Source organism: Chiloscyllium plagiosum, chromosome 16 (genome assembly GCF_004010195.1).
Source record: "Chiloscyllium plagiosum isolate BGI_BamShark_2017 chromosome 16, ASM401019v2, whole genome shotgun sequence".
NCBI lineage: Eukaryota > Metazoa > Chordata > Chondrichthyes > Orectolobiformes > Hemiscylliidae > Chiloscyllium > Chiloscyllium plagiosum.
The window spans coordinates 31,443,043-31,470,054 of NC_057725.1; the positions used below are offsets into that span (position 1 = coordinate 31,443,043).

At 42.5% G+C, this 27,012-nt stretch overlaps 1 protein-coding gene across 1 annotated transcript in view; it reads left to right on the forward strand.

The window, feature by feature from the left end:
- Positions 1 to 12,277: 12,277 nt before the first annotated feature.
- LOC122557743 (ras association domain-containing protein 8-like) overlaps positions 12,278 to 27,012 on the forward strand; it is a 78,985-nt gene continuing 64,250 nt past the window's right edge. Inside the window, exon 1 of the mRNA XM_043705695.1 lies at positions 12,278 to 12,432. The gene's annotated coding sequence lies outside the window, so the exon portion shown is untranslated. The remainder of the gene's footprint in view (positions 12,433 to 27,012) is intronic.

The following is a 27,012-nucleotide window of genomic DNA, read 5'->3' on the forward strand; positions in this document are numbered from 1 at the left end:
CACTCTCCCCGGCACTGGGCTCACTCTCCCCGGCATTGGGCTCACTCTCTCCCCTGCACTGGGCTCACTCTCCCCCCCACTGGGCTCACTCTCCCCCCGTCACCACTGTCAATGCCAGGAGGAGTTGACTCTGTTGCCGCTGCTGCTACACATACTTGGGAGGCTGGGCCTGTTCTCACCGTACTGAAGATGTCAAGAAAGGCTTTGAAAGAGAGAAAATAGACAAAAGAAAAATACCAAAAGAATAAGAGTAAAAGGAAAAAAAAGAAACAAAGGAAGCAGATGGAAATGGACCAGGAGCTTGGACACAGCGTGGTTACTCCATCACCATCTTGGTGGAAAGCTGGTTGGTAGATTGCTGTCTTGTCTATAAAGAGCTCAGTAAGATTCAAAGTAACAAAGCACTTTTCATGATATCCTCATCTTTTCAATTGGTGCAGGCCTCCTGTGCCAACGACTGCAACGCTGTGACTTGCTCCTGCCACATCCTGTCAGCAGGCCAGGACATGACTGCTGAGAGGGAGTGGATGGGGTAGGAGGAGGCAGGAGGGGACTTGCTTTGCAAGAAGGCCTCCTTTCCAGATGCTTCATGGACATTTTTTGTGGGAAAGCTTACTTGAGTAGATTAGATTACTTACAGTGTGGAAACAGGCCCTTTGGCCCAATGAGTCCACACCGCCCCGCCGAAGCGCAACCCACCCAGACCCGTTCCCCTACATTTACCCCTTCACCTAACACTACGGGCAATTTAGCATGGCCTATTCACCTAACCTGCATATGTTTGGACTGTGGGAGGAAACCGGAGCACCCGGTGAAAACCCACGCAGACACTGGGAGAATGTGCAAACTCCACACAGTCAGTCGCCTGAGGCGGGAATTGAACCCAGGTCTCTAGCGCTGCGAGGCAGCAGTGCTAACCACTGTGCCACCGTGCCACCCAGTAAAGGGTACGTCTTTCTAAACTCTATAAATGCATTACAATAATGTCTTGTGCAGGCTCAACTCTCTGTGATGGCATAACAAACAGCTTTATTGTGAAGGATGTGAGGGCTCAGGTGTGCCCTTAACAACACCTTGTTATCTTTCTGACCTTTCTAACAGATGTGCATCTCTCGAGCTGAGAATGGCTGTGGCTAATCCAGCTGTTTCTCTGGGTGGGGCTGCTACATGCAGGAGGAGCAGGTACAGATGTTGACACAGAGACAACAGCTTGTCCAGGCAGAGGGGGAGCGGCAGGCAGTACCACCAGATGCTGCAGAGCTTCCAGAACGAGGGGCAGCAGGAGAAGATCCACCAAGGAAGCAGAGAGTATTGGCATGTAACTGGACCTCCAGTTAGTGAGCAAGATCGGATGCTGAAGAAGGTCCCAAGTCATTGTCTCATTCTTGAGCCAGTTTCTGGATGAGGCCTCAATGACAGTCCCATTCTGGAGACTGACAGAGTTTCAGCTCATCCTGGCTTCCTTGCCAGCGAGTCATTTCAGGAAGCAATTAGAAACTCTGCTGCACTTCACAAACATCGACTCGTACGTGCGTGCAGGATGTCACTGATACAGTGCTGGCCAGAGTCCAGCTTTTCATTTCCTTCCTTCATGACATATTCCTGTCTAATGAAGCAGGCATTTAGATTCTAAGCTGTCACTGACTTCCCAATTAATCGATCTTTAAGAGTACCCTATCACAAATCGGCAAGATTGGATGGGTCTGTTGACGCAGTCAACCAGGAGGAGGACTGACTTTGTCACAGCAGGTTTCCCAATTTTCAGCCTCTGAAATCGTTTCTAGCTGGTTTTTAAACGTGGCACCAGAGCCTCCCAGACATGCTAGGGGATGAAGAGTCAAGCATGAAGGAGGAACTGAAGGATATCCTTATTAGTCAGGAAATGGTATTTGGAAAATTGATGGGAATAAAACCCGATAAGTCCCCAGAGCCTGATGCTTTGCATCCTACAGTACTTAAGGAAGTGGCTGTAGAAATAACAGATGCATTGGTGATCATTTTCCAGCTTTCTGTAGACTCTACAACAAGAGTTCCAGTGAACTGGAGGATAGCTAATGTAACCCCACTTTTGTTAAAAAAGGAGGGAGAGAAAAAAATGGGGAGTTATAGGCCGGATAGCCTGACATCAGGGGTGGGGAAAACGCTGGAGTCAATTATTAAGGATGTAATAATTGAGCATTTAGAAAGCAGTCACAAAATCAGTCCAAGTTGGCATGGGTTCACTAAAAGCAAATCATGCTTGACAAATCCGCTGGAATTGTTTGAGGATATAACCAGTAAAGTGGGCAAGGGTGAATCAGCAGATGTTCTGTATTTGGAGACAGTAAGGACCGCAGATGCTGGAAGTCACACTCAATAGATGCAGAACTGGAAAAGCTCAGCAGATCAGACAGCATCAGAGGTGCAGGAAGGTCAACATTTCGGGCTGAAACCCTTTGTCAAGACTGGGGTGGGGGAGGGGAGGCCAGAAGTGGATGAGGGAGGGGTGTGGGGCTGGGGGAAGGGTAGTAGGTGGATGCAGGTAGGTGGTAATTGTGATTGGTCAGTGGGAAGGGTGGAGGGGATACAGGAAAATTGACATTTTGGGCCAGGGCCCTTCATCAGGAATGGGCTCCAGCCCGAAACGTCGATTTTCCTGCTCCTCGGATGCTGCCTGACCTGCTGTGCTTTTCCAGCAACACATTCTCAACTCTGATCTCCAGCATCTGCAGTCCTCACTGTGTTCAGGGTGGAGAGGATAGGTGAGTGGGAAGATTGACAGGTTAGATCGGCTCAGGGAGGTGGGGGAAGGGGTGGGGCTAGACATGGGATCAGGCTGGAGGAGGAGGAGGATATTGGAAGCTGCTGAAATCAATATTCAGGCCATTTGACTGTAAGCTTCTCAGGAGAAATATAAGGTGTTGTTCCTCCAGTTTCTGTTTGGCCTACTCCTGCACGTATTTCTCTATGTTTCTCTGTTTTCAGTAAGCCTTTGAGTCCACAAGGACTCTCCAGTGAATCCAGCATCAATTGCCATTTGTAAACAGATGGCCAAACCTCCACCATCCTTTGTACATCAAAGGATCCACAAGGACTCAGTAACATTTGCAATATCTCCCTTGCATTGATTATGGTCCAAGAAGTGCATGACAACCCCCCACACCGTCCCCAAGATAACCCACCCCTGCCATTGAGAGATATTACACAATCCAATCAGCTTGCTCTGCTTTCTTTAACATCAAATGGGAAAAATCCACCCAATGAAGGTGATGCCAATGAAAATAAGGAAATGGCAGATGTGCTGAATAATTACTTAATTTCAATGGAAGAAGAGGTCAGCATGCCAGACGTCCCAAGGAAACTAATATTGAATCAGGAACAGGAACTGAACACAATTAATCTAAGCGAGATAATAGTAGAGAGATTAATCACACTAAGGAGTGACAAACTCCCCAGGACTGGAAGGTTTTTTTGAAAAGGAAGTGAAAGGGTTGCAGTCACTAATTATAGTCTGACCAAGTTGTCTCAGTTGGGGAACTATTCCTTTAGGCCTTAGAGAGAACATAGTGAATATTTACCAGAATTATAATTGAACTCTAAGGATAAAGTTACAAGGTTTGTATTGTCTGAAATTTAGAAAGTTCATGGATGATTTGAACAAAGTTTCCAAATGATTAAGAGGAGCGGCAAGGATAGATAGAGAATTTTTCTTTTCCATTTGGGGAGTCTTGAAATATGGATGTACCCTAAAAATGAGAGACAAATCTTTCAGGGAGGAACTGTTGGAAACGCTTTGATGTACAAAGGATGGTGGAGGTTTGGCCATCTGTTTACAAATGGCAATTGATGCTGGATTCATTATAAATTGGAAATCTGTGCATTTTTGTCACTCAAAGGTGTTAAGGGATAAAGGGTGATGGCTGCGATTTGGAGTTAGGTCATAGATTAGCTCTGATATCATTGAGGCTTGAGAGATAATGTAGCATCTTCTTCTTCCTATGTTCTTAACACTTGCCCCCCATCTTCCATTTTCTCTAAAACTTTCACCTCATTCCTCCAGTTCTCTCAAAATGAATGAATGAGTTATTGAGGATCCCAATGATACAACAATAAGTTGGCCTGGTGTCAGGACTATGCTATAATCTTGTTAATGTGCAGTATCATGGGTTACATTTTAATGCAACCATATAATTTAAACTCAAGATAATTATAACCTTCTATTCTCCTGCCTGTGATCCTGATGGATTAGCAGAAAATATATGATGGCTGCAACAGATGAAATAGCTTGAAAGACAAGTATGTAACTTGTTACTTTAACACATAATTGCTAGCTTCATAATATTCACAAGGTCTGTTAAATACAATGTAGATACTGCTCCATTCTGTCTGCTGATATTAACACTGTCCAGCCAGCCCTACATTCCAGGAAGCTGAGTCCCAGATTTAAATTATTCTGGACTGAGTTTATAGATATCAGCCTGACTCGGCTGGACATATCTGTCACTGAGCACCCGATGTAGCTACAGAAATTAGTCCAGAGTGTTGCTGCTCCTGATGAAGGTGAATGTGGGCTTAGGCAGGATTTTGATACATCTCTGATCAAGTAGGTTTGCTGTGTAGTTTGGATTATTACGGATTGTGGCTATGCAGTGCTGTAGTGTCAAATGATCCGAGGTGTTATACTCCAGAAACCTCATTCTTGAGGATCAAACTTGAGTAAATGTAGACATTTATTCCAGAATTACACATTACAAAATTGTATCTCTTGACACAATCTAAACAGTTTTAGTCAGAAGCACAATTAGACACAATTAATATACCATAACCCAAGGCACTTTGCAGATTCAAGGTTTTGATGAAGAATCATTGAAACTTGAAATGTTAACTCTGTTTTCCTACTCACAGATGTTCTCTGATATGCTGATTATTTCCAGCACTTTATGTTTCAAATTCACTTGTGAATGGTTTTGATCGAGTAAGTAAGGAGAAACCGTTTGATATGGGGGGAAGAGGGAGTGGTGATAACTGGAGGGCACAGATTTGAGATAATTGGCTTTTAAAAAATGCCATTAGAGAGATCAGGAGTTTACTCAGTGAGTCACTGTGATCTGGAATGTGTTGCCTGCAATATTAATAGAAGTAGATTCAATAAGAACTTTTGAAAGAGAATTGAATAAATATTAAATGATGCAGTTTTAATTTTAATATTAGAGGTTACAAGGAAAGAACAGGGAAAGTGAGACTAATTGGATAGCTCTTTCAAAGAGCTAGTACAAGTAAGATGGGTTAAACAGCCTCATTCTTTGGTGAATTTGTTCATGATTTAAAACTGAAAAGTAAAAAATGACCAATAAGTCAACTCACTGGGGGTGAGTGATACTTGTATGACCTGTAGCCCAATGGCAGGCAACATTCAAGGGTGACCAGGTAGAAGACACAGAGGCAGACGGAATCTAATCTCTGGTTTTGTTATCTCAATTTGTTAGTATTTGCTTTCTGAAAGGTTTCCTTTCCATATATTCTACATATGAGATGCACTAAATTCAAAGCTATCTTTTAAATTCTGTAAACTTTCAAGCTAATCTGACTGTTGATGAAACAATTACTGAAAATGCAGCAATGAAATGACAGAGTGTTATTGGCTCAGTTAATAATTCCATGTCAGCTAAATGAATTCCATGTCAGTTAAATGAATTACTATAAATCTGGGATTGAAAGTGACAGGGTTAAAAAACAGGCAGTTATATGTGGAAATGCAGATCTGTTGCCATTTCATCAAATAGCAGAACAGGCCTGAAGGGCTGAGTGGCCTCCTCTTGTTTCTATCATCGTGTACAGCTGCAGAATACAATAGATAGTACAGACCATCTGATAATAAATGGTTTGCTCAGGACTTCTGAGTGAAAAGGTTGTTAATCACCTTATCTCTGCCTCCCATGTGCTTTCTGTTTGATATTATTTTTGTTTATTGTCAAAATGAGGCACCTGCAGATGATAAACCAAGCATCAGACTTCTGACATAGCACACATGGAACATAATCCACTAGCAGCTGGGCTCCCCCAGTGGTATCATGTATTGAGAGACATTAATAAATTAGTGAGCTGCTGGAAGCTCATTGTGTTTGCATTAGTAAAGGATTAATCTTTTTCCATTCCACTGACATGAGACTATAAGAAAAACTTTCATTGATACCTTCCTCCCCTTTCAGCTTCTCCCATTTTACCTGGGGCCAATCAATACTGGTTGACTACTTTTCTTCATGGAAATGCAGGGTTACCAGGATAGGGTAGAGGTGGATCTGGGTGGGATGATTTTCAGAGCGTTGGTATGGACTCGATGGGCCGAATGGCCTGTTTCCACACTGTAGGGATTCTATTATGTCCTCCTGTCAGTCACTCATTCTTCTTCCAATTCCAGAGTTTAAGTTTCTCGATTTGGCATCTTTTCATCTCGTCTTGTGCTGTCTTCTTTTCCTTCTTCCTAGCAGTGTCACACCTCCATCACTCCACGTCTCTCTCTGCAACCGATGACCATTCCATTTCAATCGCTCCTCTGCTACTTTCCTTGACATTGACAAAATTCCAAGGACTTGAAACTATTCACTTTCTGTAAGGTTTCATTCATAATGTTTACAAGAATGAGACACAATCTTATTGAAGGCTATCAGCCTTGACAGGATAGTCACCGAAACACTGAGAGGAGGAATTTAGAACTGGGGGCCGCAATTTCGAAATAAGCTGTCTCCCATCTATGACAGTGATGAAAAGGAATTTCTTCTCTCTGAGGGTTATTGTTCTTTTCTTTACTCTTTGACTGGATGTGGACATTGCTAAGAAGGCCACAATTTGTTACCCATCCCAAATTACCCTTAACCAACTTGTTGCTGGGTCATTTCACAGGGCAATTAAAAGTGAATAACATTGATGTGGATCTGAATGTGAATATAGGTAGTTTAGTTAGTAAGTTTGCAGGTGACACCAACATTTGTAGTGTTGTGGACAGTGAAGAAGGTTATCTCAGAGTACAACAGGACCATGATCAGATGGGCCAATGGGCAGATAAGTGACAAATGGAGTTTAATTTAGATAAATGTGTGGTGTAGCTGAAAGGTTTCACAGGCATCGGTTAGGCCGCTTTTAGAATTCTTGTCCCCCTGTTATAGGAAACATGTTGTTAAACTTGAAAGGGCTCAGAAAGATTTACAAGGATGGTGCCAGGATTTGACGTTTTGAAGTATATGGAGAGGCTGAATAGACTGAGGCATTTTTCCTTGAAGCTTCAGAGGCTGAGGGGTGACCTTATAGAGTATTATAAAATGTTGTGGGGCCTGGATAGGGTGATTAGCTAAGGTCTTTTTCCCAGGGAAGAGGAGTCCAAAATGAGAGGGCATAGGTTTAAGGTGAAAGGGGAAAGATTTAAAAGGGACGTGAGGGGAACTTGTTCATGCAATGAGTGGTGTATATATGGAACAAGCTGCCAAAGCAGGTGGTGGAGGCTGGTACAATTACATCATTTAAAAGGCACCTGGATGGGTGTATGCATAAGAAGAATTTAGAGGGATATGGACCATTTGATCAGTGCACACACGTTAGATAAAAGGATCTGTTTCCATGTGGTGTATCTCTATGACTTGATTGGAGTCTTTAGCAGTCCAAAGTCAGGATGACAGATTTCCTTGTTAAAGGACAATAGTGAACCAGATGGGTTTGTATGACAAAAGGCTGTAGTTACATGGCTGCCATTAGCTAGTTTGTAAAATAAGTTCAATTACTGAAGTCACCTTCTCTAATGAGAACAACAGCACCTTTACCTTTCACTAATTGTGCCACGGAGATAAATGTTGTATTTGCCTGGAAAAATATTTACAATCCAATAAAGACAAATATCTAAATTGATGCAAATGCTGGAATTCACACAGGAAATGTGTATCTGTCTCGGCACCTCCTCTCCTGTCAAACATTATGATAAAACTCATATTACTTGGAAGTGTCAGGAGATTCCCAGCATGTTATCAATCAATAGAACAAATCCCAGTTAGATTTACTGGTAATTGGATTATAAAGAATGATTTATCATAAAATGGTTATAGCAGACAAGGAGGCCATGCAGTCTGTTGTGTCCATGCCAGCTCTCTACAACAGCAAGATAGTGATCTCTTTTTGTTCCCATGTGACAGGTGAAAGATTACTTGTTGTAGCCTGCTGTTGGAGCCAGTGTTTGTGTTGCTGAACTAGAGATGCATGAGAATCATTATTGTCTCCCCCTCTTCACCACTACCCATACTCACCACAGTACAAATAAAAATTCTAATCAACCTGCTCAGGCACACCTCTGGAGCAGGTGAAGTTGAACAGGGGCCTTACAGCCCAGAGGTAGAGAGACAATAACACAGCACTACAAAAGCCCTACCCACCATGGAACACAAAAACACACACTCGTTCAGCCCCTTGATCCTATTCCATAAAGTCACTGAGTAATCACTACTCCATTTGCTGCCACTCTTTATTCACTGTGAATCGCCTTGGGATGTTCTGAGTCAGAATAATTGGCCTGGCCATTAAATTGTGATCAGAAGTGATCCCTCGAAGCCACACCGAAGCATTGTGGTTCTACGTACACCACATGGATTGCAACATTTTTAAGAAGGCAGCTCACCACCATCTTCCTATGGGAAATTCAGTATGGGCAATATATTGTGGCCCAGCCGGCAACACTCACATCCTGTGCTGACTCCACGATAATCACATCAGGGATTACATGTTAAATTGTGTGCAGTTACAGAGCCACCCATCCACATCCCTGGACTGCAGAGTTGTCCAAGCATGTCAGGAAGCTGCAGTGCGTATTTGCACAATATTTGCTGCCATATTCATTAACTCAAACTGGAACAGTGTTGGCTTCATGTTACTTGCTACTTGTATTAAACTCCTATCATTGACAATGGATGACCACGTTCTGAAGAGGAGATATATCTCATACTGTCAGGGCAATGAGATAGCTCTCGAAGTTTTGCAGAATTTCAAATACTTCCATCAGACATCCTGTTGATCATGAATGTGAATGTCCACAACCTCATTGCAATTTCTGTCTCTCACTCAAACATTTAACAGTTTTTAAATTGGCCATTAGACTTTTGGCAAAATGTATTTTATTCATAAATTATCTATAAGTAAATATAACAAATCTAAGTCAGTTCAGTACAGACTTTGCAGAACATTCAGTGGGAATTTTGCTTTCTTTTTTACAGCTTCAAACCAATTGCAACCAAAAAGGCATGTTCTAAGCAGGAAACCATTTACAGTCCCGTTAATGCCATGGGGTATCTCGAAACTTTACAGACTCTATTTATATTCTGGCAGGAAGACCTTAGATGGTGGCCTGTTCCCACTGTGCCTTGGCAGTCACTGCCCTAAGTTTTAGTGTGTACCTCAGCATTGATTCCTGGACCTTGGAATATGCCAGTCTGCAACACTCAGTTCAGGTCAACTCTTTAAAGAGTGGTAAAGGTTTCGGGCAGTCAAAGAACATCTTTCATCAGCGTGATGGTACTCCAGGTGAAGTGTGGATCCTGGGAAAGAGCACAGAGAGCACAGAGTCCTGCATCATGAAGCTTGGGATGAACTTTGACTAAAATCATGGCCTCTTTTTCCAGATCTTCTTTGCAAAGGCACGGTCCAGAAGATTTGCTGGTTAATAGGTGGCTACTCTGAGTAGGAACAACACAAAAAAGAACTTGTATCTCTACGGTTGCTTTCACAATCTCAGAACATGTCAAACATTTTACAACGAATGAAGTACTTTTGAAGTAAAGTCACCCACTGTATTCTAGGAAATGTGGCACCTGGTTTATGTGCAGCAAGCTCCCCCAACGTGCAATGTTATCAAGACCTGGCATTCTGTTTTATGGTGTTGATTAGGAGCCATTACAATAACTCACCTCCTTCTCTCCAAATCAATGTCCTGCGATCTTTTATACTCACCTGAAAAGGAAGATAGGAACTCAGTGTGATGCTTGGTAAAAATGATGGGACTCAAACATTGCAGCATTCAGAATGGCATTGTCAGCATCAGCCTAGGTTATTGGGATGAAGTCCCTGGAGTGGCACTCAAACCCATGACCTCCAGACTTACTGAAGACTTCCTCCTTTATGATCCCCTGGTCAGATATAAATGTTACTATATTCAGCAAGAGAAGGAAAGAGAGAGCAGTGTGATCAATTAGTGAAGTAATCTAGTTATCAATGATCTCCTTTGTGAAAGGGTTGGTTTAATGTTAAAGTAAATCAGGATAGCTGTTCAGGGCAAACATTTTAACATTCAGTAAAGGAAGAATCAGAACTCCTCATTCCAGTTCCTGGTAAAACCACATCAACTTTCATATTAAAATTTTCCAGGGTTTTGAAAGATTTAAAGAAAGAAAAACTATTTGCAATGTTTGATAACCAGAAGATATAGATATAAAATCATTTACAGAAGAATCTGAGGGGACATGAATACACTTTTTATGCAGTTAGTTGTAAAAATTCCAGAGGGGCAGAGGATGCAAAAGGGAATAGGATAAATAATTGAGGAGGAAAGAATGGCAGGGGAGTGGGACTATTTGAGTAGTACTTTCAAAGAACTAGCAGAATCAGGATGAACCAAATAGCCTCTTGTGTTGTATATGAAAACACTGCTCTTTGAATATCTGCACAGGGGTTGGGAATTCTTTGCCAACTGCCCCATTTATTTCACTCCACCTGGAGTATGAAGGAAACAGCTACACTACAGTCTATATGAAGTTGGTATTCTCCAAGACCTCACAAACTACTCCAGTGAAGCTCCCAGGTGGAGTCCTGAATTACAGTCTGTCAGTATCTATTCTGCCTTCTGTTCCTTTTTTTGAAGAGCTGGTATTTTGGCATTCCTCCTATTGCTAGACAAAACAAGACATGGTCTCTCACTTCTTCTTTCACTCCTCTGTCTCTATCCACCATTCCCCTTGCTTTTAATCTCTATCAGAGCAGACAAAATATGAAAGGATCTTTGTTGTGCCTGAAGTGCAAACTGATGTTGAATTAGTGAAGAAATCTAGTTATCATCCTCAATCTGTCCTCTATATGGAAAAGTTTCCATTTATGAGTATGTGAGACGTCAATATTCCTGAGGGGTCTGTGTTATCATATTAGAAATACACAGCAGATACAAGACCTCACAGCCTTTATCACTACAGCAAGAACTATTTTCACTTGTATTTAGGCATCTTGTTCCCATATCCCTTCATCTTCCCTCTCGGCCATCCATCTCTCTAATCTAATCCTAAATCTCAACAGAGTTTCTGCTGTTAATACAGGAAGTGAATCCCATAACCTCTCAAATGGCCTGTACAATGAAAGGAAGAAAGAAAACATCTGCAGTAAAATCATAAAATGCTGGCAGTGGTCAGTAGACGAGTAGCATCTGTGAAGGAAGGATTATAGTTAAGTTTTTTTTCAGGTGAATTACTTTTCATCCAGAAGTCTGATGCGTCTATAATGCCTCCTAATGTTTACAGTCAATTAAGTATTTTTGAAATGTAGTAACGATTGTGTTATAACATAGCACCCAATTTTCCCTATTTTCTTTCTTCCCAATTCTCCTTATTTTGCTTCTTATTTTCTCCATGCCCTTCACCCTTCCTATCTCTCTTCAACGTTCCCACCTTTATTTTTTCTAGTCTACAGCTTCTTACCCTCCAGCTTTCTCTCGCTCGTTCGTCTTTCTTGTCTCTTTCAATCTTACTGCAATTGTTTCTTTGAATCTAGTTCTCCCCTGATCCTCCGGTCCTTGAGTCTTGACCCACATGACTTTGTCGCAATCCTAACACTGCACGGCACTGAAACCTGGTTTTTCTCTGTCTCGCTCTCTAAATCATTTCTTCCCAAAGCTTCAAGAGTGTAGAGTATCTCTCCCTCCCTTAGCTTTTACAGTCCTATAAATCTGCAGGGCTTTAGAGAACCCACTTTACAATCTGGTAGCCATATTACCTCTTGAGATTTAACTTTTCTTAGGTATTCTGTTAGATTGAAAACTAAACGTGTTTCAAAACAAAGTCGTCTGAAACTTTGACCGAACCGAAATTGGACTGAGAACCTGTCTAGCTTTGGAGCATGCAGGATCAGATTGGATTAGTGTGAGAAGCAATGCGGTACAATTACTGTGTTTACATCAAGCCTGATCATAAACTGCCCGCTGACTGGAACGCCAGCATCACATGGCAGCCACTTAATCTCTTCAATGAAAGGGGCAGGGGGCTCTCCATTGGCTAACCTTCCCTTCTGAAAGCGGATACAATGTGTAACCAAGGCGACGTGATGCAGCTTAGCACAGTGGAGTGGCGATCACGGTGCTGCTGCAGCATTGGGAGAAGCAGACAGGCCGGTCTGAAAGGACAGCGCCACGGCTGCAAGTATTAATGCTGAGGCCCCGCTACGGTAAGTGGCGATCGTTACTGTCCAAGCAGTTGATCCGGGCGTGGGGGCACTGCAGGAAGGTCATGTCAAAGGCGGCGGGGGGATGCAGGGGGTTAATTAGGAAAAGGAGAGGGGACTCATATTGTAAAAGCTGTTGCTTGCATATGATAGGAAACAGCCACCTGTTGGAGCACAGGCGAGGCTTTTAGAATTCACATCTAAAGTAATAGAAATACGGGCCTTTATTTTCCGTTTTCGATACAGAATTTCTCATTATTTAATTGCATTCAGTGTCAAACTCATCACCCATATCATCTGCACTCCCTTTCCTTGAGAGTTCCTCGCTGGGGGTCTTTTGCACATTCAATCTGTCTGTCTCACTCACTCAATGGGATTCTGTTGTACATTCACTTTAACTCAATCACTGAGGTATTATTGCACATTCACTCGAACTCACTCATTGACTTAGAGCACTCTGAGTTTATCTCTGAGGTTACAACAGGAACCTGAGAGGATGGGCGGAAGAGTGGCAGATGGCGTTCAATTTAGATAAATGTGAGGTGCTGCATTTTGGTAAGGCAAATCAGGGCAGGACTTAAACAGTTAATGGTAAGTTCCTGGGGTGAGTTGCTGAACAAAGAGATCTTGGGATGCAGATTCAGAGTTCTTTAAAAGTGGAATCACAGGGAGACAGCATAGTTAAAAAGGCATTTGGTACGCTTGCATTTATTGGTCAGTACATTGAGTATAGGATTTGGGAGTCACGCTGTACAGGACATTAGTTAGGTCACTTTCAGAGTACTGCATTCAATTCTGGTCACCCTGCTATATGAAAGATGTTGTTAAACTTGAAAGGGTTCAGAAAAGATTTACAAGAATGTTGCCAGAGTTGGAAGATTTGAGCTATAGGGAGAGGCTGAATAGGCTGGGGCTGTTTTCCCTGGAGAAGGGCTTATGCCCGAAACATCAATTCTCCTGTTCCCTGGATGCTGCCTGACCTGCTGCGCTTTTCCAGCAACACATTTTCAGCTCTGATCTCCAGCATCTGCAGACCTCACTTTCTCCTGTTTTCCCTGGAGCGTTGGAGGCTGAGGGGTGACCTTATAGAGGTTTATAAAATCATGAGAGGCATGGACAGGGTGAATAGTCAAAGTCTTTTCCCTGGCATTGGGGAGTCCAAAGCTTGAGGGCATAGATTTAAAATGAGAGGGGAGAAATATAAAAAGGACCTACAGGGCAACCTTTTCATGCAGAGGGTGGTGTGTGTATGGAATTAGCTACCAGAGGAAGTGGTGGAGGCTGGTACAATTACAACATTTAAAAGGCATTTGGATGGGTATATGAATAGGAAGGGTTTAGAGGGACATGGGCCAAATGTTTGTAAATGGGACGATATTAATTTAGGATATCTGGTCGGCATGAATGAGTTGGACTGAAGGGTGTTTCCATGCTGTATATTTCTATGACTGTATGATTTGCTGTTGAAAATTCAGTGTCACTCATTGGAGTATAGTACCACTAATGCTGACTTTCATAGCAGGCTCTTTTTGCTTAGCTAGACCCTCCATATTGAGGATGTCTTCCTACTCTTTCAGTCTTTTTGTGTTCAGAGATGGCTGCTAGATCTAATGTATCTTTTGCTGACTGCTACATGCTGGGCACATAGTGCTTGATGGATTGTGTACGTGAGATTTTTGGAGATTTGAACACTTTCTTTGATGCCTCAGAATCACCTTTGCGTGTTCCCAATGAAATCTGTTTGCTGCCTTCTCAAATGAAAATTCTCAACTTTTAACCAAAACTGTAGCTGTTCATGGAGCAGTAACAACACTGGCATCGATCCAACAATGAGGAAAATTGCCATAGGTGCCCTGTACACATAAAGTGTGTACCACCAGCTTCTCAAGAGCAACTAGAGATAAAGTCATAGAGTCATAGAGATGTACAGCATGGAAACAGACCTTCAGTCCAACCCGTCCATGCCGACCAGATATCCCAACCCAATCTAGTCCCACCTGCCAGCACCCGGTCCATATCCCTCAAAACCCTTCCTTCCTATTCATATATCCATCCAAATGCCTTTTAAATGTTGCAATTGTACCAGCCTTCACAACTTCCTCTGGTAGTTCATTCCATACACGTACCACCCTCTGTGTGAAAAAGTTGCCCCTTACGTCTCTTTTATATCTTTCCCCTCTCACCTTAAACCTATACCCTCTAGTTCTGGACTCCCCGACCCCAGGGAAAAGACTTTGTCTATTTATCCTATCCATGCCCCTCATGATTTTGTTAACCTCTATAAGGTCACCCTTCAGCCTCCAACGCTCCAGGGAAAACAGCCCCAGCCTGTTCAGCCTCTCTCTATAGCTCAAATCTTCCAACAGTGTATAAGTCCTGCTAAGATTTGCTTTCCCTAAATGCAGCACCTTGCATTTATCTGAATTAAACTCCATCTGCCACTTCTCAGCCCATTGGCCCATCTGGTCAAGATCCCATTGTAATCTGAGGTAACGTTCTTCACTGTCCAGTGCACCTCCAATTTTGGTGTCATCTGCAAACTTACTAACTCTTCTGCTCACATCCAAATCATTCATGTAAATGACAAAAAGTAGAGGACCCAGCACTGATTTCTGTGGCACTCCACTGGTCACAGGCCTCCAGTCTGAAAAACAACCCTCCACCATCACCGTCTGTCTTCTACCTTTGAGCCAGTTCTGAATCCAAATGGCTAGTTCTCCCTGTATTCCGTAAGATCTAACTTTGCTAACTAGTCTCCCATGGGGAACCTTGTCGAACGTCTTACTGAAGTCCATTAAGATCCCATCTACCGCTCTGCCCTCATTAATCCTCTTTGTTACTTCTTCAAAAAACTCAATCAAGTTTGTGAGACATGATTTCCCACACACAAAGCCAGGTTGACTATCTCTAATCAGTCCATGCCTTTCCAAATACATGTACATCCTGACCCTCAGGATTCCCTCCAACAACTTGACCACCACCGACATCAGGCTCACTGGTCTATAGTTCCCTGACTTGTCCTTACCACGCTTGGGCAATAGAGATTTCCTCATTGCATAAATGAATTTATAAAAATTGTTTACAGGGCAAATCTAACCCATCCAATTGCATCTCTGCCTACTCTCCATCCTCAGTCAAGATTTATGAATCATGAATTACCAGCACTTGCTTCGTAATGACCTTTTCACTGATGCTCAGTTTGGGTTCTGCCAGGGCCATTCAGTTCCTCATTCCAGCTTCTGTTGAAACATTGACAAAAGAGCTAAATTTCAGAGGTGAGTTGAAAGTGACAGCCCTTGATATTAAGATAGATTTTGATCACGTGTGACATTGAGGAGCCCTTGCAAAACTAGACTCAATGGGAATCAGGAGAAAATCTCTCCACTGGTTAGAGTCATAGCTAGCATAGAAGAAGATGTTTGTGGTTGTTGGAGGTCAGTAATCTCATCTCAGGACATTGCTGCAGGAGTTCCTCAGGGTAGTGTCCTAGGCCCAACCATCTTCAGTTGCTTCATTGATGACCTTCCCTCTATCGTAAGGTCATAAGTGGGGATATTTGCTGATGATTGCACAATATTCAGCTCCATTTGTGACTCCTCAGATACTGAAGCAGTCCATATTGAAATGCAACAAGATCTAGACAATGTCCACCTTTGGATTGAGATAGCGTGTAATATTAATGCCACATAAGTGCCAGGCAAAGATCATTCGTCTAATCCAGACATTCTAAACATAGGCCCTCAATATTCAATGGCATTACCATCACTGAATTCTCCATTATCAACATCCTACGGTTACCATTTACTAGAAACAGAACTGGATTAGTCATGTAAATAGTGTGGTTTCAAGGGTAGATCAGAGGTTAGGAATCTTGCAGCAAGTAACTCACCTCCTTACTCCCCAAAACCTGTCTACCATCTACAATACATTCAGGAGTGTGGTGGAATACTCCCCATTTGCGTTGATGAGTTCAGCTTGAACAACATTATGCCTGAAACATCGATTCTCCTGCTCTTCAGATGCTGCCTGACCTGCTGTGCTTTTCCAGCACCACATTCTCAACTTTCAAGAAGCTTGTAACCATCCTGAACAAAGCAGACTGATTGATTGGCACCACAACACCCACTTCCTCCACCACCAATGCTCAGTAACAGCAGTATATACTATCTACAAGGTGCACAGCAGAAATTCATCAATGATCTTCAGGCAACACTTTCAAAACTCACAACCATTTCCATCTAGAAGGACAAGGGCAGCAGGTACATGGAAACACTACCACCTGCAAATTCCCCCCCGAGCCACTCACCATCCTGACTTGGAAATACATTGCCATTCCATCAGTATTGCTGAGTCAAAATCCAGGAATATCCTTCCTAATGACATTGGGGATCCACCTACACAATATGACCTGCAGCGGTTCAAGGAGGCAGCTCATCACCACTGCTCAAGGGCAACTAGAGATGGGCAATACATGCTGCACTAGCAAGCAATGTCCTCATTACTTGCATGAGTTGTTAAAAAGCCAAGGACCCTGAAGGAATTGGTGAGGATGTTTGGTCTCTTCAGGGATGCTTTTGAGGACATCTCTAAAAAGTGTCCAACTGGGAGGCTCCTGTTGTCACTGAGCGGCACGGTGGCTCAGTGATCATCACTGCTGCGTCACAGTGCCAGGGATCTGAGCTTGATCCCACTATCAGGCAACTGTCTGCATGGAGTTTACATGTTCTCCCTATGTCTGCATGGGTTTCCTCCCACAGTCCAAAGATGTGCAGGTTATTTGGATTGACCAGACTAAGTTGCCTATAGTGTCCAGGAATGTGCAAGTTAGGTTGGATAGCCATGAGAAATGCAGGGGGGTGAGTCTGGATGGAATGTTGTTCCAAGGATTGGTGTGCACTTGATGGGTCAAATGGCCTGCTTCCACACTGTAGAGATTCTCTGAGTTCCGAATAGAACAATTTGTTCAGGAGGTCGGTGTCATGCATATATATAATCTTGAGTTATTTGCGTCTTAATGCTGGGCATGTTGACTTGAGGTAAGACTATGCTCTTGGCCCACATTTATTGCCACCAGGTTTAGAAGATTTGCAGAATTCTTCAGGCTCAGTACACTTCCATAGATACTGATGTTCTCTGGGATACAGAGGCCCCATTCTCCCTCTTAACAATCCCAAGAGTAGAGGAGTTCGCTCCATTGTCATGGCCATATTTATCCTTCAATCAGTATCACTAAAACACATTATTTCATATGTGTCTCGTTGCTCTTTGTGGGAGCTTGCTGTACACGGATTGACTGTCACATTTCCTACAATATAACAGTGATTACAGTAATGAAATTGTTGGCTATGAAGCAACTTTGGAAAATTCAGAAGCTGTAGGAGGTGCTGGATAAACATATTTTCTTTCCTCACTGAGAACATGGATTAAACATATCCAGAGAATATTCCCTTGTCATAAGCAATAACATTTTCAATACAATATCCTGCAGCTTCTCATTCCTCTGAAAGCTGATTAACGGTAAAGCTGATTTTTCCCAAGTAAACGTCCAGCCCCTCTGTTGCTGTCTGTAAATGACGCACTAATGAATGTCTGGCTAAAGGATAATTAAAGAGGAGCAACAGCACTAATAGCATTTATTCCATTTTGTTGGAGGTTAAATAGAGTTCACCTCTACTTAGATCATCCAAAGTGCACATACTCACGCTCTCGATGTTTTGATTTCAGATTGGAGCTATTTGAGAGGCCATCAGTCTCTTATTAAAGCACAAATTTATTTTTTTAAAGAGATAAACATAGTAGAATTCCTTCTAATTTGTGGGCCATGTTTCATATATCAAGGTTATGATACTTTGTTCACAGTCTGTGATAAATCAGCCTGGTGTCTCAGTGGAGACATGTTAACATTTGAGGCTCTAAATATATCTTTGGTGGGGCATGTTCAAACTGGGGATATTAACATGGGATCACATCAGCTCATGATCATTCACACTGGTGGTGACACAGGTAAGGTACTGGTTGGAGCGTCTGCAAGTGAAGTGTTGCAATTTGGGGCTAATATCTACTTTCAATCTGAAGAAATAGCCTGTGATTCAAACAGTTTTTGTGAGCAAGAGCTAGTCTTGAAAAATCCCCTGTCCAGGGAACTCTCTGAGCAGGACTGTTGCTGTGCCTGGGCCAGGACTTTGGTTCTAAAGATTTTAGAAATGGAACCACTGGGAACTGGTTGCTGGGCTTGTGAAAGGCACCAGGCCAATTGAAGACTTTCATTTCTGCCAGTAAAGCCTTTTTAAATTGTACGCTCTGCTCTATCAAAAGTGGAAGACAATTTGCGCATACCAGGATTCCACAAGCAACAATGTGACAAATGACCAGATAATTTGTTCTGAGGAAAGGTCACTGAATCCCATACGTTAACTCTGATTTCTCACCATAGATGCTGCCAGACCTGCTGAGGTTTTCCAGCAATTTCTGTTTTTGTTTCTGATTTACAGCATCCGTTTTCTTTCAGTAGTTAGATAATTTGTTTTAGTGTGGTTGTAAAAGCTGCGATAAGGAAGTACGTCTCTCCTTTCTCTTATGTAGCATTTGTTCAGGCCTTGGATCATTTAAAGGCAACACAGTCTTGCTTTAATCACAATTGAAAGACAGAACCTGCAACCACGCAGGGATCCCTCGATACTGACCCTGTAGTGCAACTCTCCCTTGGTCCTGCCCCTCCCATGGTGTGATGCCCCCTCAGTTACACACTGGGTGTGTTTCATTCTTCTTTGACATTTGAACCCACTATCTTCTGACTCAGAGGCAAGACTGCTTCCCAGGAACAATCCCTGTAAAAATATATATTTTCCACAAGATGTCGGCATCTCCTCGTAAGCAAAGATTTGTTGCATGTCCTTAATTGTCCTTCCGGTAGTGGTGTGCTGCATTCTTGAACTGCTGATAATCGCGTATTTCAAGCATTTAGAACCAGCAACAGTTAAGGAATGGTGATGTATTTCCAATCAGGATGATGTGTGGCTTGAAGGGGGAACTTGCAGTTGGTGGTGTTCCCATGTACCTGCTGCCTTTGTCCTTCTAGGTGGTGGATTTGGAAGGTGCTGTTGAAGGAGCCTTGGTGTGTAACTGCAGTACATCTCATAGATGGTTCAGACTACTTTCACAATGTCAGTGGCTGATGGACTGAATGGCACCACGTCCGCAAACAATTAAATGTGCTGCTTTATCCTGGATGATTTCAAGCTTTCTTGAGTGTTTTTGGAGCTGCACTCATCCAGTGTGGGAAATGGAGTGTATTCCATTACACTCCTGACTTGGTTAAAAATCACACAACACCAGGCTATAGTCCAACAGGTTTAATTGGAAGCACACTAGCTTTCAGAGCGACGCTCCTTCATCAGGTGATTGTCCTGACTTGTACCTTGTAGGTGGTGGGTGGGCTTTGAGGAAATGCGGAGGTGAGTTAGTTGTTGCAGAACGCCTAGCCTCACATTTTGCAAATGAAAAGACTCCATATAAAAGCATGTTCTTTTGGATTGGTAAAAAATGTGATGTTAACTTGATTTTTGTTATGGGACTCCTCCAGCAATTCACAGCTTTTTGATTAAACTTTGAACTTCTGGTATTGCACTACCAGAGCTTCTAATTCCACATACCATTTAACATTGCCGGTGCATAGGTTCCACTAACCCCACCAATAAATAAAAGGATTAGATAATCAGCAGCCCAAGATCCGCTCACTGCAGGGTGTTTAGGTCAACAGAATCTCCATTGACCTTCAACACAATTCCTGCTCCTGATTCAGTGTGTTTTCAGCAGATTTTCAGCTTGGTTTCAAACAATGGCCCTCTCTGAACTGTCTCTTTGATCAAAGTGAACATTCTTTAGGCAGAAGACAAATAGCATCAGATGTCAGAGTGGGAGGTTTGATTCATCATCAATGATTAGTGACAATGAAATGTGCTTAAGAGCTAGACAAGCAAATCTGATTCCTTTTGTTGCTGCCACAATGATTGAGATGACACAAAGGATTGATTCAATTCATTATCTCCTGAGATGTGAGGGAGTCTGTCTCAAATCTCCAAGATTGAATCTCCCGAGTGCAGCTGCATTGTGATAAGGGGAATTCATTGTGATACTGTATTTGAAGTTAAATGAATGGAGTAACACAGCAATTTTGATCTCTCATGTATCTAATATTTTAGTCCTCCAGCATTAGAGGCCATGCCTTCAGTGGGCTGGACCCCTAATCTTTGCAAGTAAGCCTTTCTATCTCTATCCCACACTACTGTATAAAACAAACCCTTTTGAACAAACCTTTGGTCACCTGTCCTCATATCTCCTTGGTATTAAATTTTATCTGATTATGGTCTTGTGAATTTTTTTTCAAATTGTTTATGGGTCTTGCTTGCTAAGTCAGCATGTATTGCCCATTCCGAATTGCCCTTGAGAAGGTAGGCAGTGAATGTCTTCTTGCACTGCTGCAGTCCCTCGGGTATAGGTACCCCTACAGTGATGTGAGGCAGCTGTAGGATTTTGATCCAGCAACAGTGGTAATAAATTTCCAAGCCAGGATGATGTTTGGCTTGGCAGATAACTTGCAAGAAATGGTGTTACATTATATCTGCTTCTCTTGTCTGTATAAATGGTAGAAATTGTGGGTCTGGAAGGTGCTGTGGTGGAAATTTGGAGTTACTACAGAGCATCCTGGAGATATACACTGTTGCTAACATCCATTGGTGAGGGAATGAATGTTAAAGATTGGCAATCCATTCAAAATCAAACAAAGTGCTTTGTCCTGCATGTTGTCCAGTTCATAGTGTGGGAGGTAGCATATTAGAGTCGAGAGTGTGGTGCTGGAAAAGCACAGCAGGTCAGGCAGCATCCAAGGAGCAGGAGAATCGACCTTTCAGGCATAGGTAGCATATTAACATGGATAGAAAATTTCTGGCTAATACAAAACCAAAAGTAGGCATAAATGAGTCTTTTTCAGGTTGGCAAAATATAATGAGTGGTGTGCTACAAGGATCAGTATTGGGACCTTGACTGTTTACATTTTAATAAATGTTTTGAATGAAGTGAAAGAAGGTATTGGTACCAAACTTGTAGACACAAAGATCAATAGGAAAGTAATGAGCAAAGAAGACTTGAGAAGGCTGCAAAGAGGTATAGATAGGTTAAGTGAGTGGCGAAGATGTTGTAAATGGAGTATAATATGCAAAAATGTAAAATTGTCATTTTTAGTAGAACAAATGAAAAAACATGTTATCTAAATGGGGAGACTCTGAGATGCAAAGGAATCTGGTTCTCCTGGTGTCTGAATCACAGAAGCTTACTGTGCAGATACAGCAAGTAAGTAGTAAACAGCTTATTCTAAGAGGAATGAATATAAGAATAGCAGGATTATGCTTCAGTTTTACGGAGCATTGATAAGACCATGTCTGGAATACTGTGTACAGTATTGGTCAGGCAGCATCCAAGGAGCAGGAGAATCGACGTTTCGGGCGTAAGCCCTTCTTCAGGAATGAGGAGGGTGTGCCAAGCAGGCTAAAATAAAAGGTAGGGAGGAGGGACTTGGGGGAGGGGCGTTGGGAATGCGATAGGTGGAAGGAGGTTAAGGTGAGGGTGATAGGCCGGAGAGGGGGTGGGGGCGGAGAGGTCGGGAAGAAAGCCAGAAGTAGATGGAAATGTAAAAGATAAGTGGGTACAAAAGATGGTTGGCAGTGTAAAAAAAAGAGTGGCCACAAATAATATGGGAAGGAAGAAACAAGAAGTAACAAAAACAACACTTTTGGACTCCGAGACAAAGCCAATTGAGCTGCAGGTGGGCATCAGGTAATGATACCCGTACACTAAACAATATCCTTGCTGGCTCCTAGATTTGCAGGTCTATAGGAAGTGATAGGCAAACAAAGTCCACCAATATACAAGGTGCAAACAGCCCCTAACAATAGTGTCTGGTATACTAACCAACTAAACCCATTTGGAGTGGGGGCAAGATAATTATCATCATTTGCACAATGTTGGGAGAATGTGATGCCCCAGAGTTAAGAAACTTAGAATGGGATTGATTTTGGAACTTAGACCAGGGGATCAGAGGAGCAGAGCAACCTGAACAAAACGTAGATCTGGTAGATGCACCATTATTTCCAAACCCCTTAGGTGTCAGATGGACTCCTCAGGTACTGCAATGGACACAAAAACAAAAGGAAAAAATATAAAGGGGATCACAATGGATGAACCATCCACCCTCCAACTGAAATGGAAGGATGCAAGGGATTGAAGACTGGAACCAGTCCTTGAATTGGCTGAGGGGGGTGAGGAGATTAACACTATAAATACAATAAAAGTTATAGAATAAACTGTAAATAAGAGCAGAAACTATGCATATAATGTGGGAAACATGATAAAATACAGGAAGAGACAAACCATGGGAGAGTTGATGGTCATTGTTGTCTTCCTTGGAATTGTGATTTGGATAAACATAGGATCTTGGAATGGGCAGCTGCCAGACTTTTATTATGGAAGGAAAGGGATGGCGATAATCAAGTGAGAGTGTAAAACCTTAAGTATTTGAATAAATGTCACAGTTGACAATCACGCGTTCAGATGAAATGTGGGTCCTTTTAAATCAAGTTTTGGGATTCACCTCTCCCTTCAGACAATGGCTCTGCTGGTCAAAATGAAGGTAATATTCCTGATGTTTTTTGCGACAAGAGTAAGCCTTAAGGTTTGAGTCTGGACACCTATGGTATTTGATAGCTCAATTGAGTGGATTAGAGAGTTTTTTTGTGCTTTTCCAGTACCACATTTTTCGACATGGAATGGATTAGAGCGTAAGCCTTAACCTACCACACAAAGCCAAATACATCTAGGGTGGATGGAGACAACTTGGATAGGTGCTATGGGCTGGTACCCTTCATATTGTACAGAGATGACCCACCAACTATCACCATCATAATTCCTAGAATCTCAGAGAAATACTGTGGGAGTATGCTTAGTTTTAGAAGAAACGGATGAAATTTCAGAACATACACACATACAATAGTGTTTAACCTGACAGACATCCAGGTGTCATCCTCATGTGATAGCACAATCTAGTAGCTACTTCAGAGGCAATTTAGTCATGGTGAATTTATATCAGAAAGAAAAGGGAGAAAGATGGGGTTGATGGAGTTAGCTGGAGCAGGCTATGCATCAGGGTTGGCTACTGTTAGCACCCTTTACATAGCAGAATTAGAGGCCCAATTGAGTTCAATTTAGGAAATGCTGAGGATGATAGTAGGCCAGGAATACCAGGATAAAAAAAAGTGGGTTGGATAGGACAGTAAGCGGCAGAGCACCATAAAATGTTGAGTTCTGTTCAAGATATTACCAATGAGATTATAGACAGCATGGCTCTTGAGGCAACCCATAGGAATAAAGCAGCATTTTGTTCAACATATTAGCTGGCTCGTGTCTATGGCCAGCACAAATATCGCATTCCCAATTCCACCTATCGATTCCCAACGCCCCTCCCTCAAGTCCCTCCTCCCTACCTTTTATCTTAGCCTGCTTGGCACACCCTCCTCATTCCTGAAGAAGGGCTTATGCCCGAAACGTCGATTCTCCTGTTCCTTGGATGCTGCCTGACCTGCTGCGCTTTTCCAGCAACACATTTTTCAGCTCTGATCTCCAGCATCTGCAGTCCTCACTTTCTCCCACAGTATTGGTCACCTCATTTCAAGAAGTATGTAAATGGATTGGAAGCAGTTCAGAGAATGTCTATAAGACCAATACCTGGAATAAATAGATTATTCCATGAGGAAAGGTTGATGGGTTCAGCTTGTATCTACTAGAGTTTTGAAGAGTAAGAAACGATTTGGGTGAAATACATAAGATCCTGAGGGGCCTTGACAGTGGAGATTTTAAGAGGATATTTCCACCTATTGAGAATATAGAGCTAGGAGTCACGGTTTAAAAATAGTGGGGCTTCTATTTAAAACAAAGATGAAGCTCAATTCTTTTGCCACAGTGTGTCATGAGTTTTTGGAACTCTCTTCTCGAAAAGGTTGTGGCAGCAGAGTATTTGGAAGTCAGAGAAGGATAGATTCTTGGTAGCTAAGGCAGTGAAAGGTGTAACATGGCTTGGGGGATTTACATGAATGAAGAGATTTGGAGATGATAAGAAGGCAGTGAACTCAGAGGAGAGACCATTATGTGTTGAAATGGAGTTTGAAGTCATGGAAATTGAGAAATGGTTTGGTGCAGAGGCTGGGGGAAGAAAGCAATAAGATATCTCAGTGAGAGCTCTTTAAATGTTTTTGAGAGGATGCAAGGAATGAGGGTTTTGAATGAGGTAACAGGGATGGAACAGAGTGAAATGTTCAAAGGCAGAACAACTTTGGCTCAGTGGTTAGCACTGCTGCCTCACAGCGCCAGAGACCCGAGTTCAATTCCCGCCTCGGGCAACTGTCTGTGTGGAGTTTGCATTCTCCCCGTGTCTGCGTGGGCTTCCTCCGGGTGCTCCGGTTTCCTCTCACAGTCCAAAGATGTGCAGGTTCGGTGAATTGGCCATGCTAAATTGCCCCTAGTGTTAGGCGCATTAGTCAGGGATAATTGTAGGGGAATGGGTCTGGGTGGGTTGCTCGTCAGAGGGTCGGTGTGGACTTGTTTGGCCGAAGGGCCTGTTTCCACACTGTAGGAATCTAATCTAATCTACCAGAGCAATAATAACTCAGGCCATGGTGTGACACAAAACAGAAATTGCTGGAAAGGCTCAGCTGGTCTGGCAGCATCTGTGGAGAGAAATCAGAGTTAACTGTTAAGGTCAAGTGACCCTTCCTCAGAACTAGAGTTTAGAACTCAGAACCAGTTCTGAGGAAGGATCATGCGACCCAAAACGTTAACTCTGATTCCTCTCCACAGATGCTTTCAGACCTGCTTTGCTTCTGATTTACTGCAGCCACAGTTCTTTTGGTTTTTATTTGGCTCAGAGTGTGATTTGATGAAGAACACTGCTCAGTCATTGTGATATTGGTATGAGCAAATGATGGAAGATGTAGCCAAGCAGGAAGGTTTGAAACGGGGGGAAGGTATCATCACCTCTCCACCAGGTTTCCTTAAAAGACTAGGATGATGATCAGGTTATCACAGTAAGTTCATTGGTGGCAAGGGCCTTGTTCACAAGTGAATGGATAATTGGAGGGAAATGCAGATGGGGTTGGTGAGAGCTGATCTACTGGCAGAACCTACATGTTCAAGGAATAAATTGGAGTGGAAGATGATTGGCCAGATTAGCAACCCCTCCCCCTTACCAGGATGGTTCATGAGAAAGTGGGATGGGCCAATTGGGAGTTCTGCCTGTTATGTACATCAGTAAACCCAACAGACTATATCAAGGCTGACACAGAGGGATGCTGAAGGTTTATTTCTGAGGGAGTCAAATCTGGAACATGGTAAGAGGAGGATTGGGTAAGAAATGTGACAAAATATGTACACTAAGGAGCACAAGGAAAACAGAAGTTATAACAGCCTGGATATTGTTATGATCGAGGCTGGAGGAATGTATAGGCACACCAGTCTAACTACTCCACGAGTCGCAACTTAAAATAAAAATACTTTTTTTTTCAATTACCATAAAGACTAACCAAATGCCTTTATCTGTATTAGGTTTTAAACACACAATTTCTGGTTTACTATCAAAACTATTCAAAAAAGTTGCAATAATTGGTTAACAAACACAGTCAGTAATATAGAAGCATGAATGCTTGCCACTCTAAATTTTCCAAAAAAAATGCACATTCTCAGAAAGTAGAGAAAAAACAATTATCTGCAGTGGTTGGCTTTCTGAAAAAAAAAACACTTTGTCAGTGGATTAATCTTGAAGATAAAAGCAGAGAGCATAGAATGCTTTGGAGGAACACCCGTTGCAGATATGATTTTCACTGTTTCAAAAGAACTATTGGTTTCATTCTGAGTTCATAAAAAAGGTTTTCAATTCAGAAATAGAGATCAGTGGGCAGCTAGTTTTTAGCAGTCTTTCCTCCATCTGAATCAGGTAAAACAGGAACCTCTCCAAGCTAGTCACAATTCAGAACAGTCCTAGTAAGGTCTACAGCAAAGAATGCTGTTATCACTTGATTTATCAGTGATTTCTTGGAAGCCTTGATTCCAAGAGGAAAATCTCCAATGTCTACACTGACTTTTCAATGACCTGTTCAGAAGAAGGCACTTCAGGTATTTCCAAAAGTCGTAAAATAATTAAAACTTTTTCCACAATCCTTCGAGTCATAGAGATGTACAGCATGGAAACAGACCCTTCGGTCCAACCCGTCCATGCTGATCAGATATCCCAACCCAAACTAGTCCTCCCTGCCAGCACCCGGCCCATATCCCTCCAAACCCTTCCTATTCATGTACCCATCCAAATGCCTCTTAAATGTTGTAATTGTACCATCCTCTACCACATCCTCTGGCAGCTCATTCCATACACGTACCACCCTCTGCGTGAAAATGTTGCCTCTTAGATCTCTTTTATATCTTTCCCCTCTCACCCTAAACCTATGCCCTCTAGTTCTGGACTCCCTGACCCCAGGGAAAAGACTT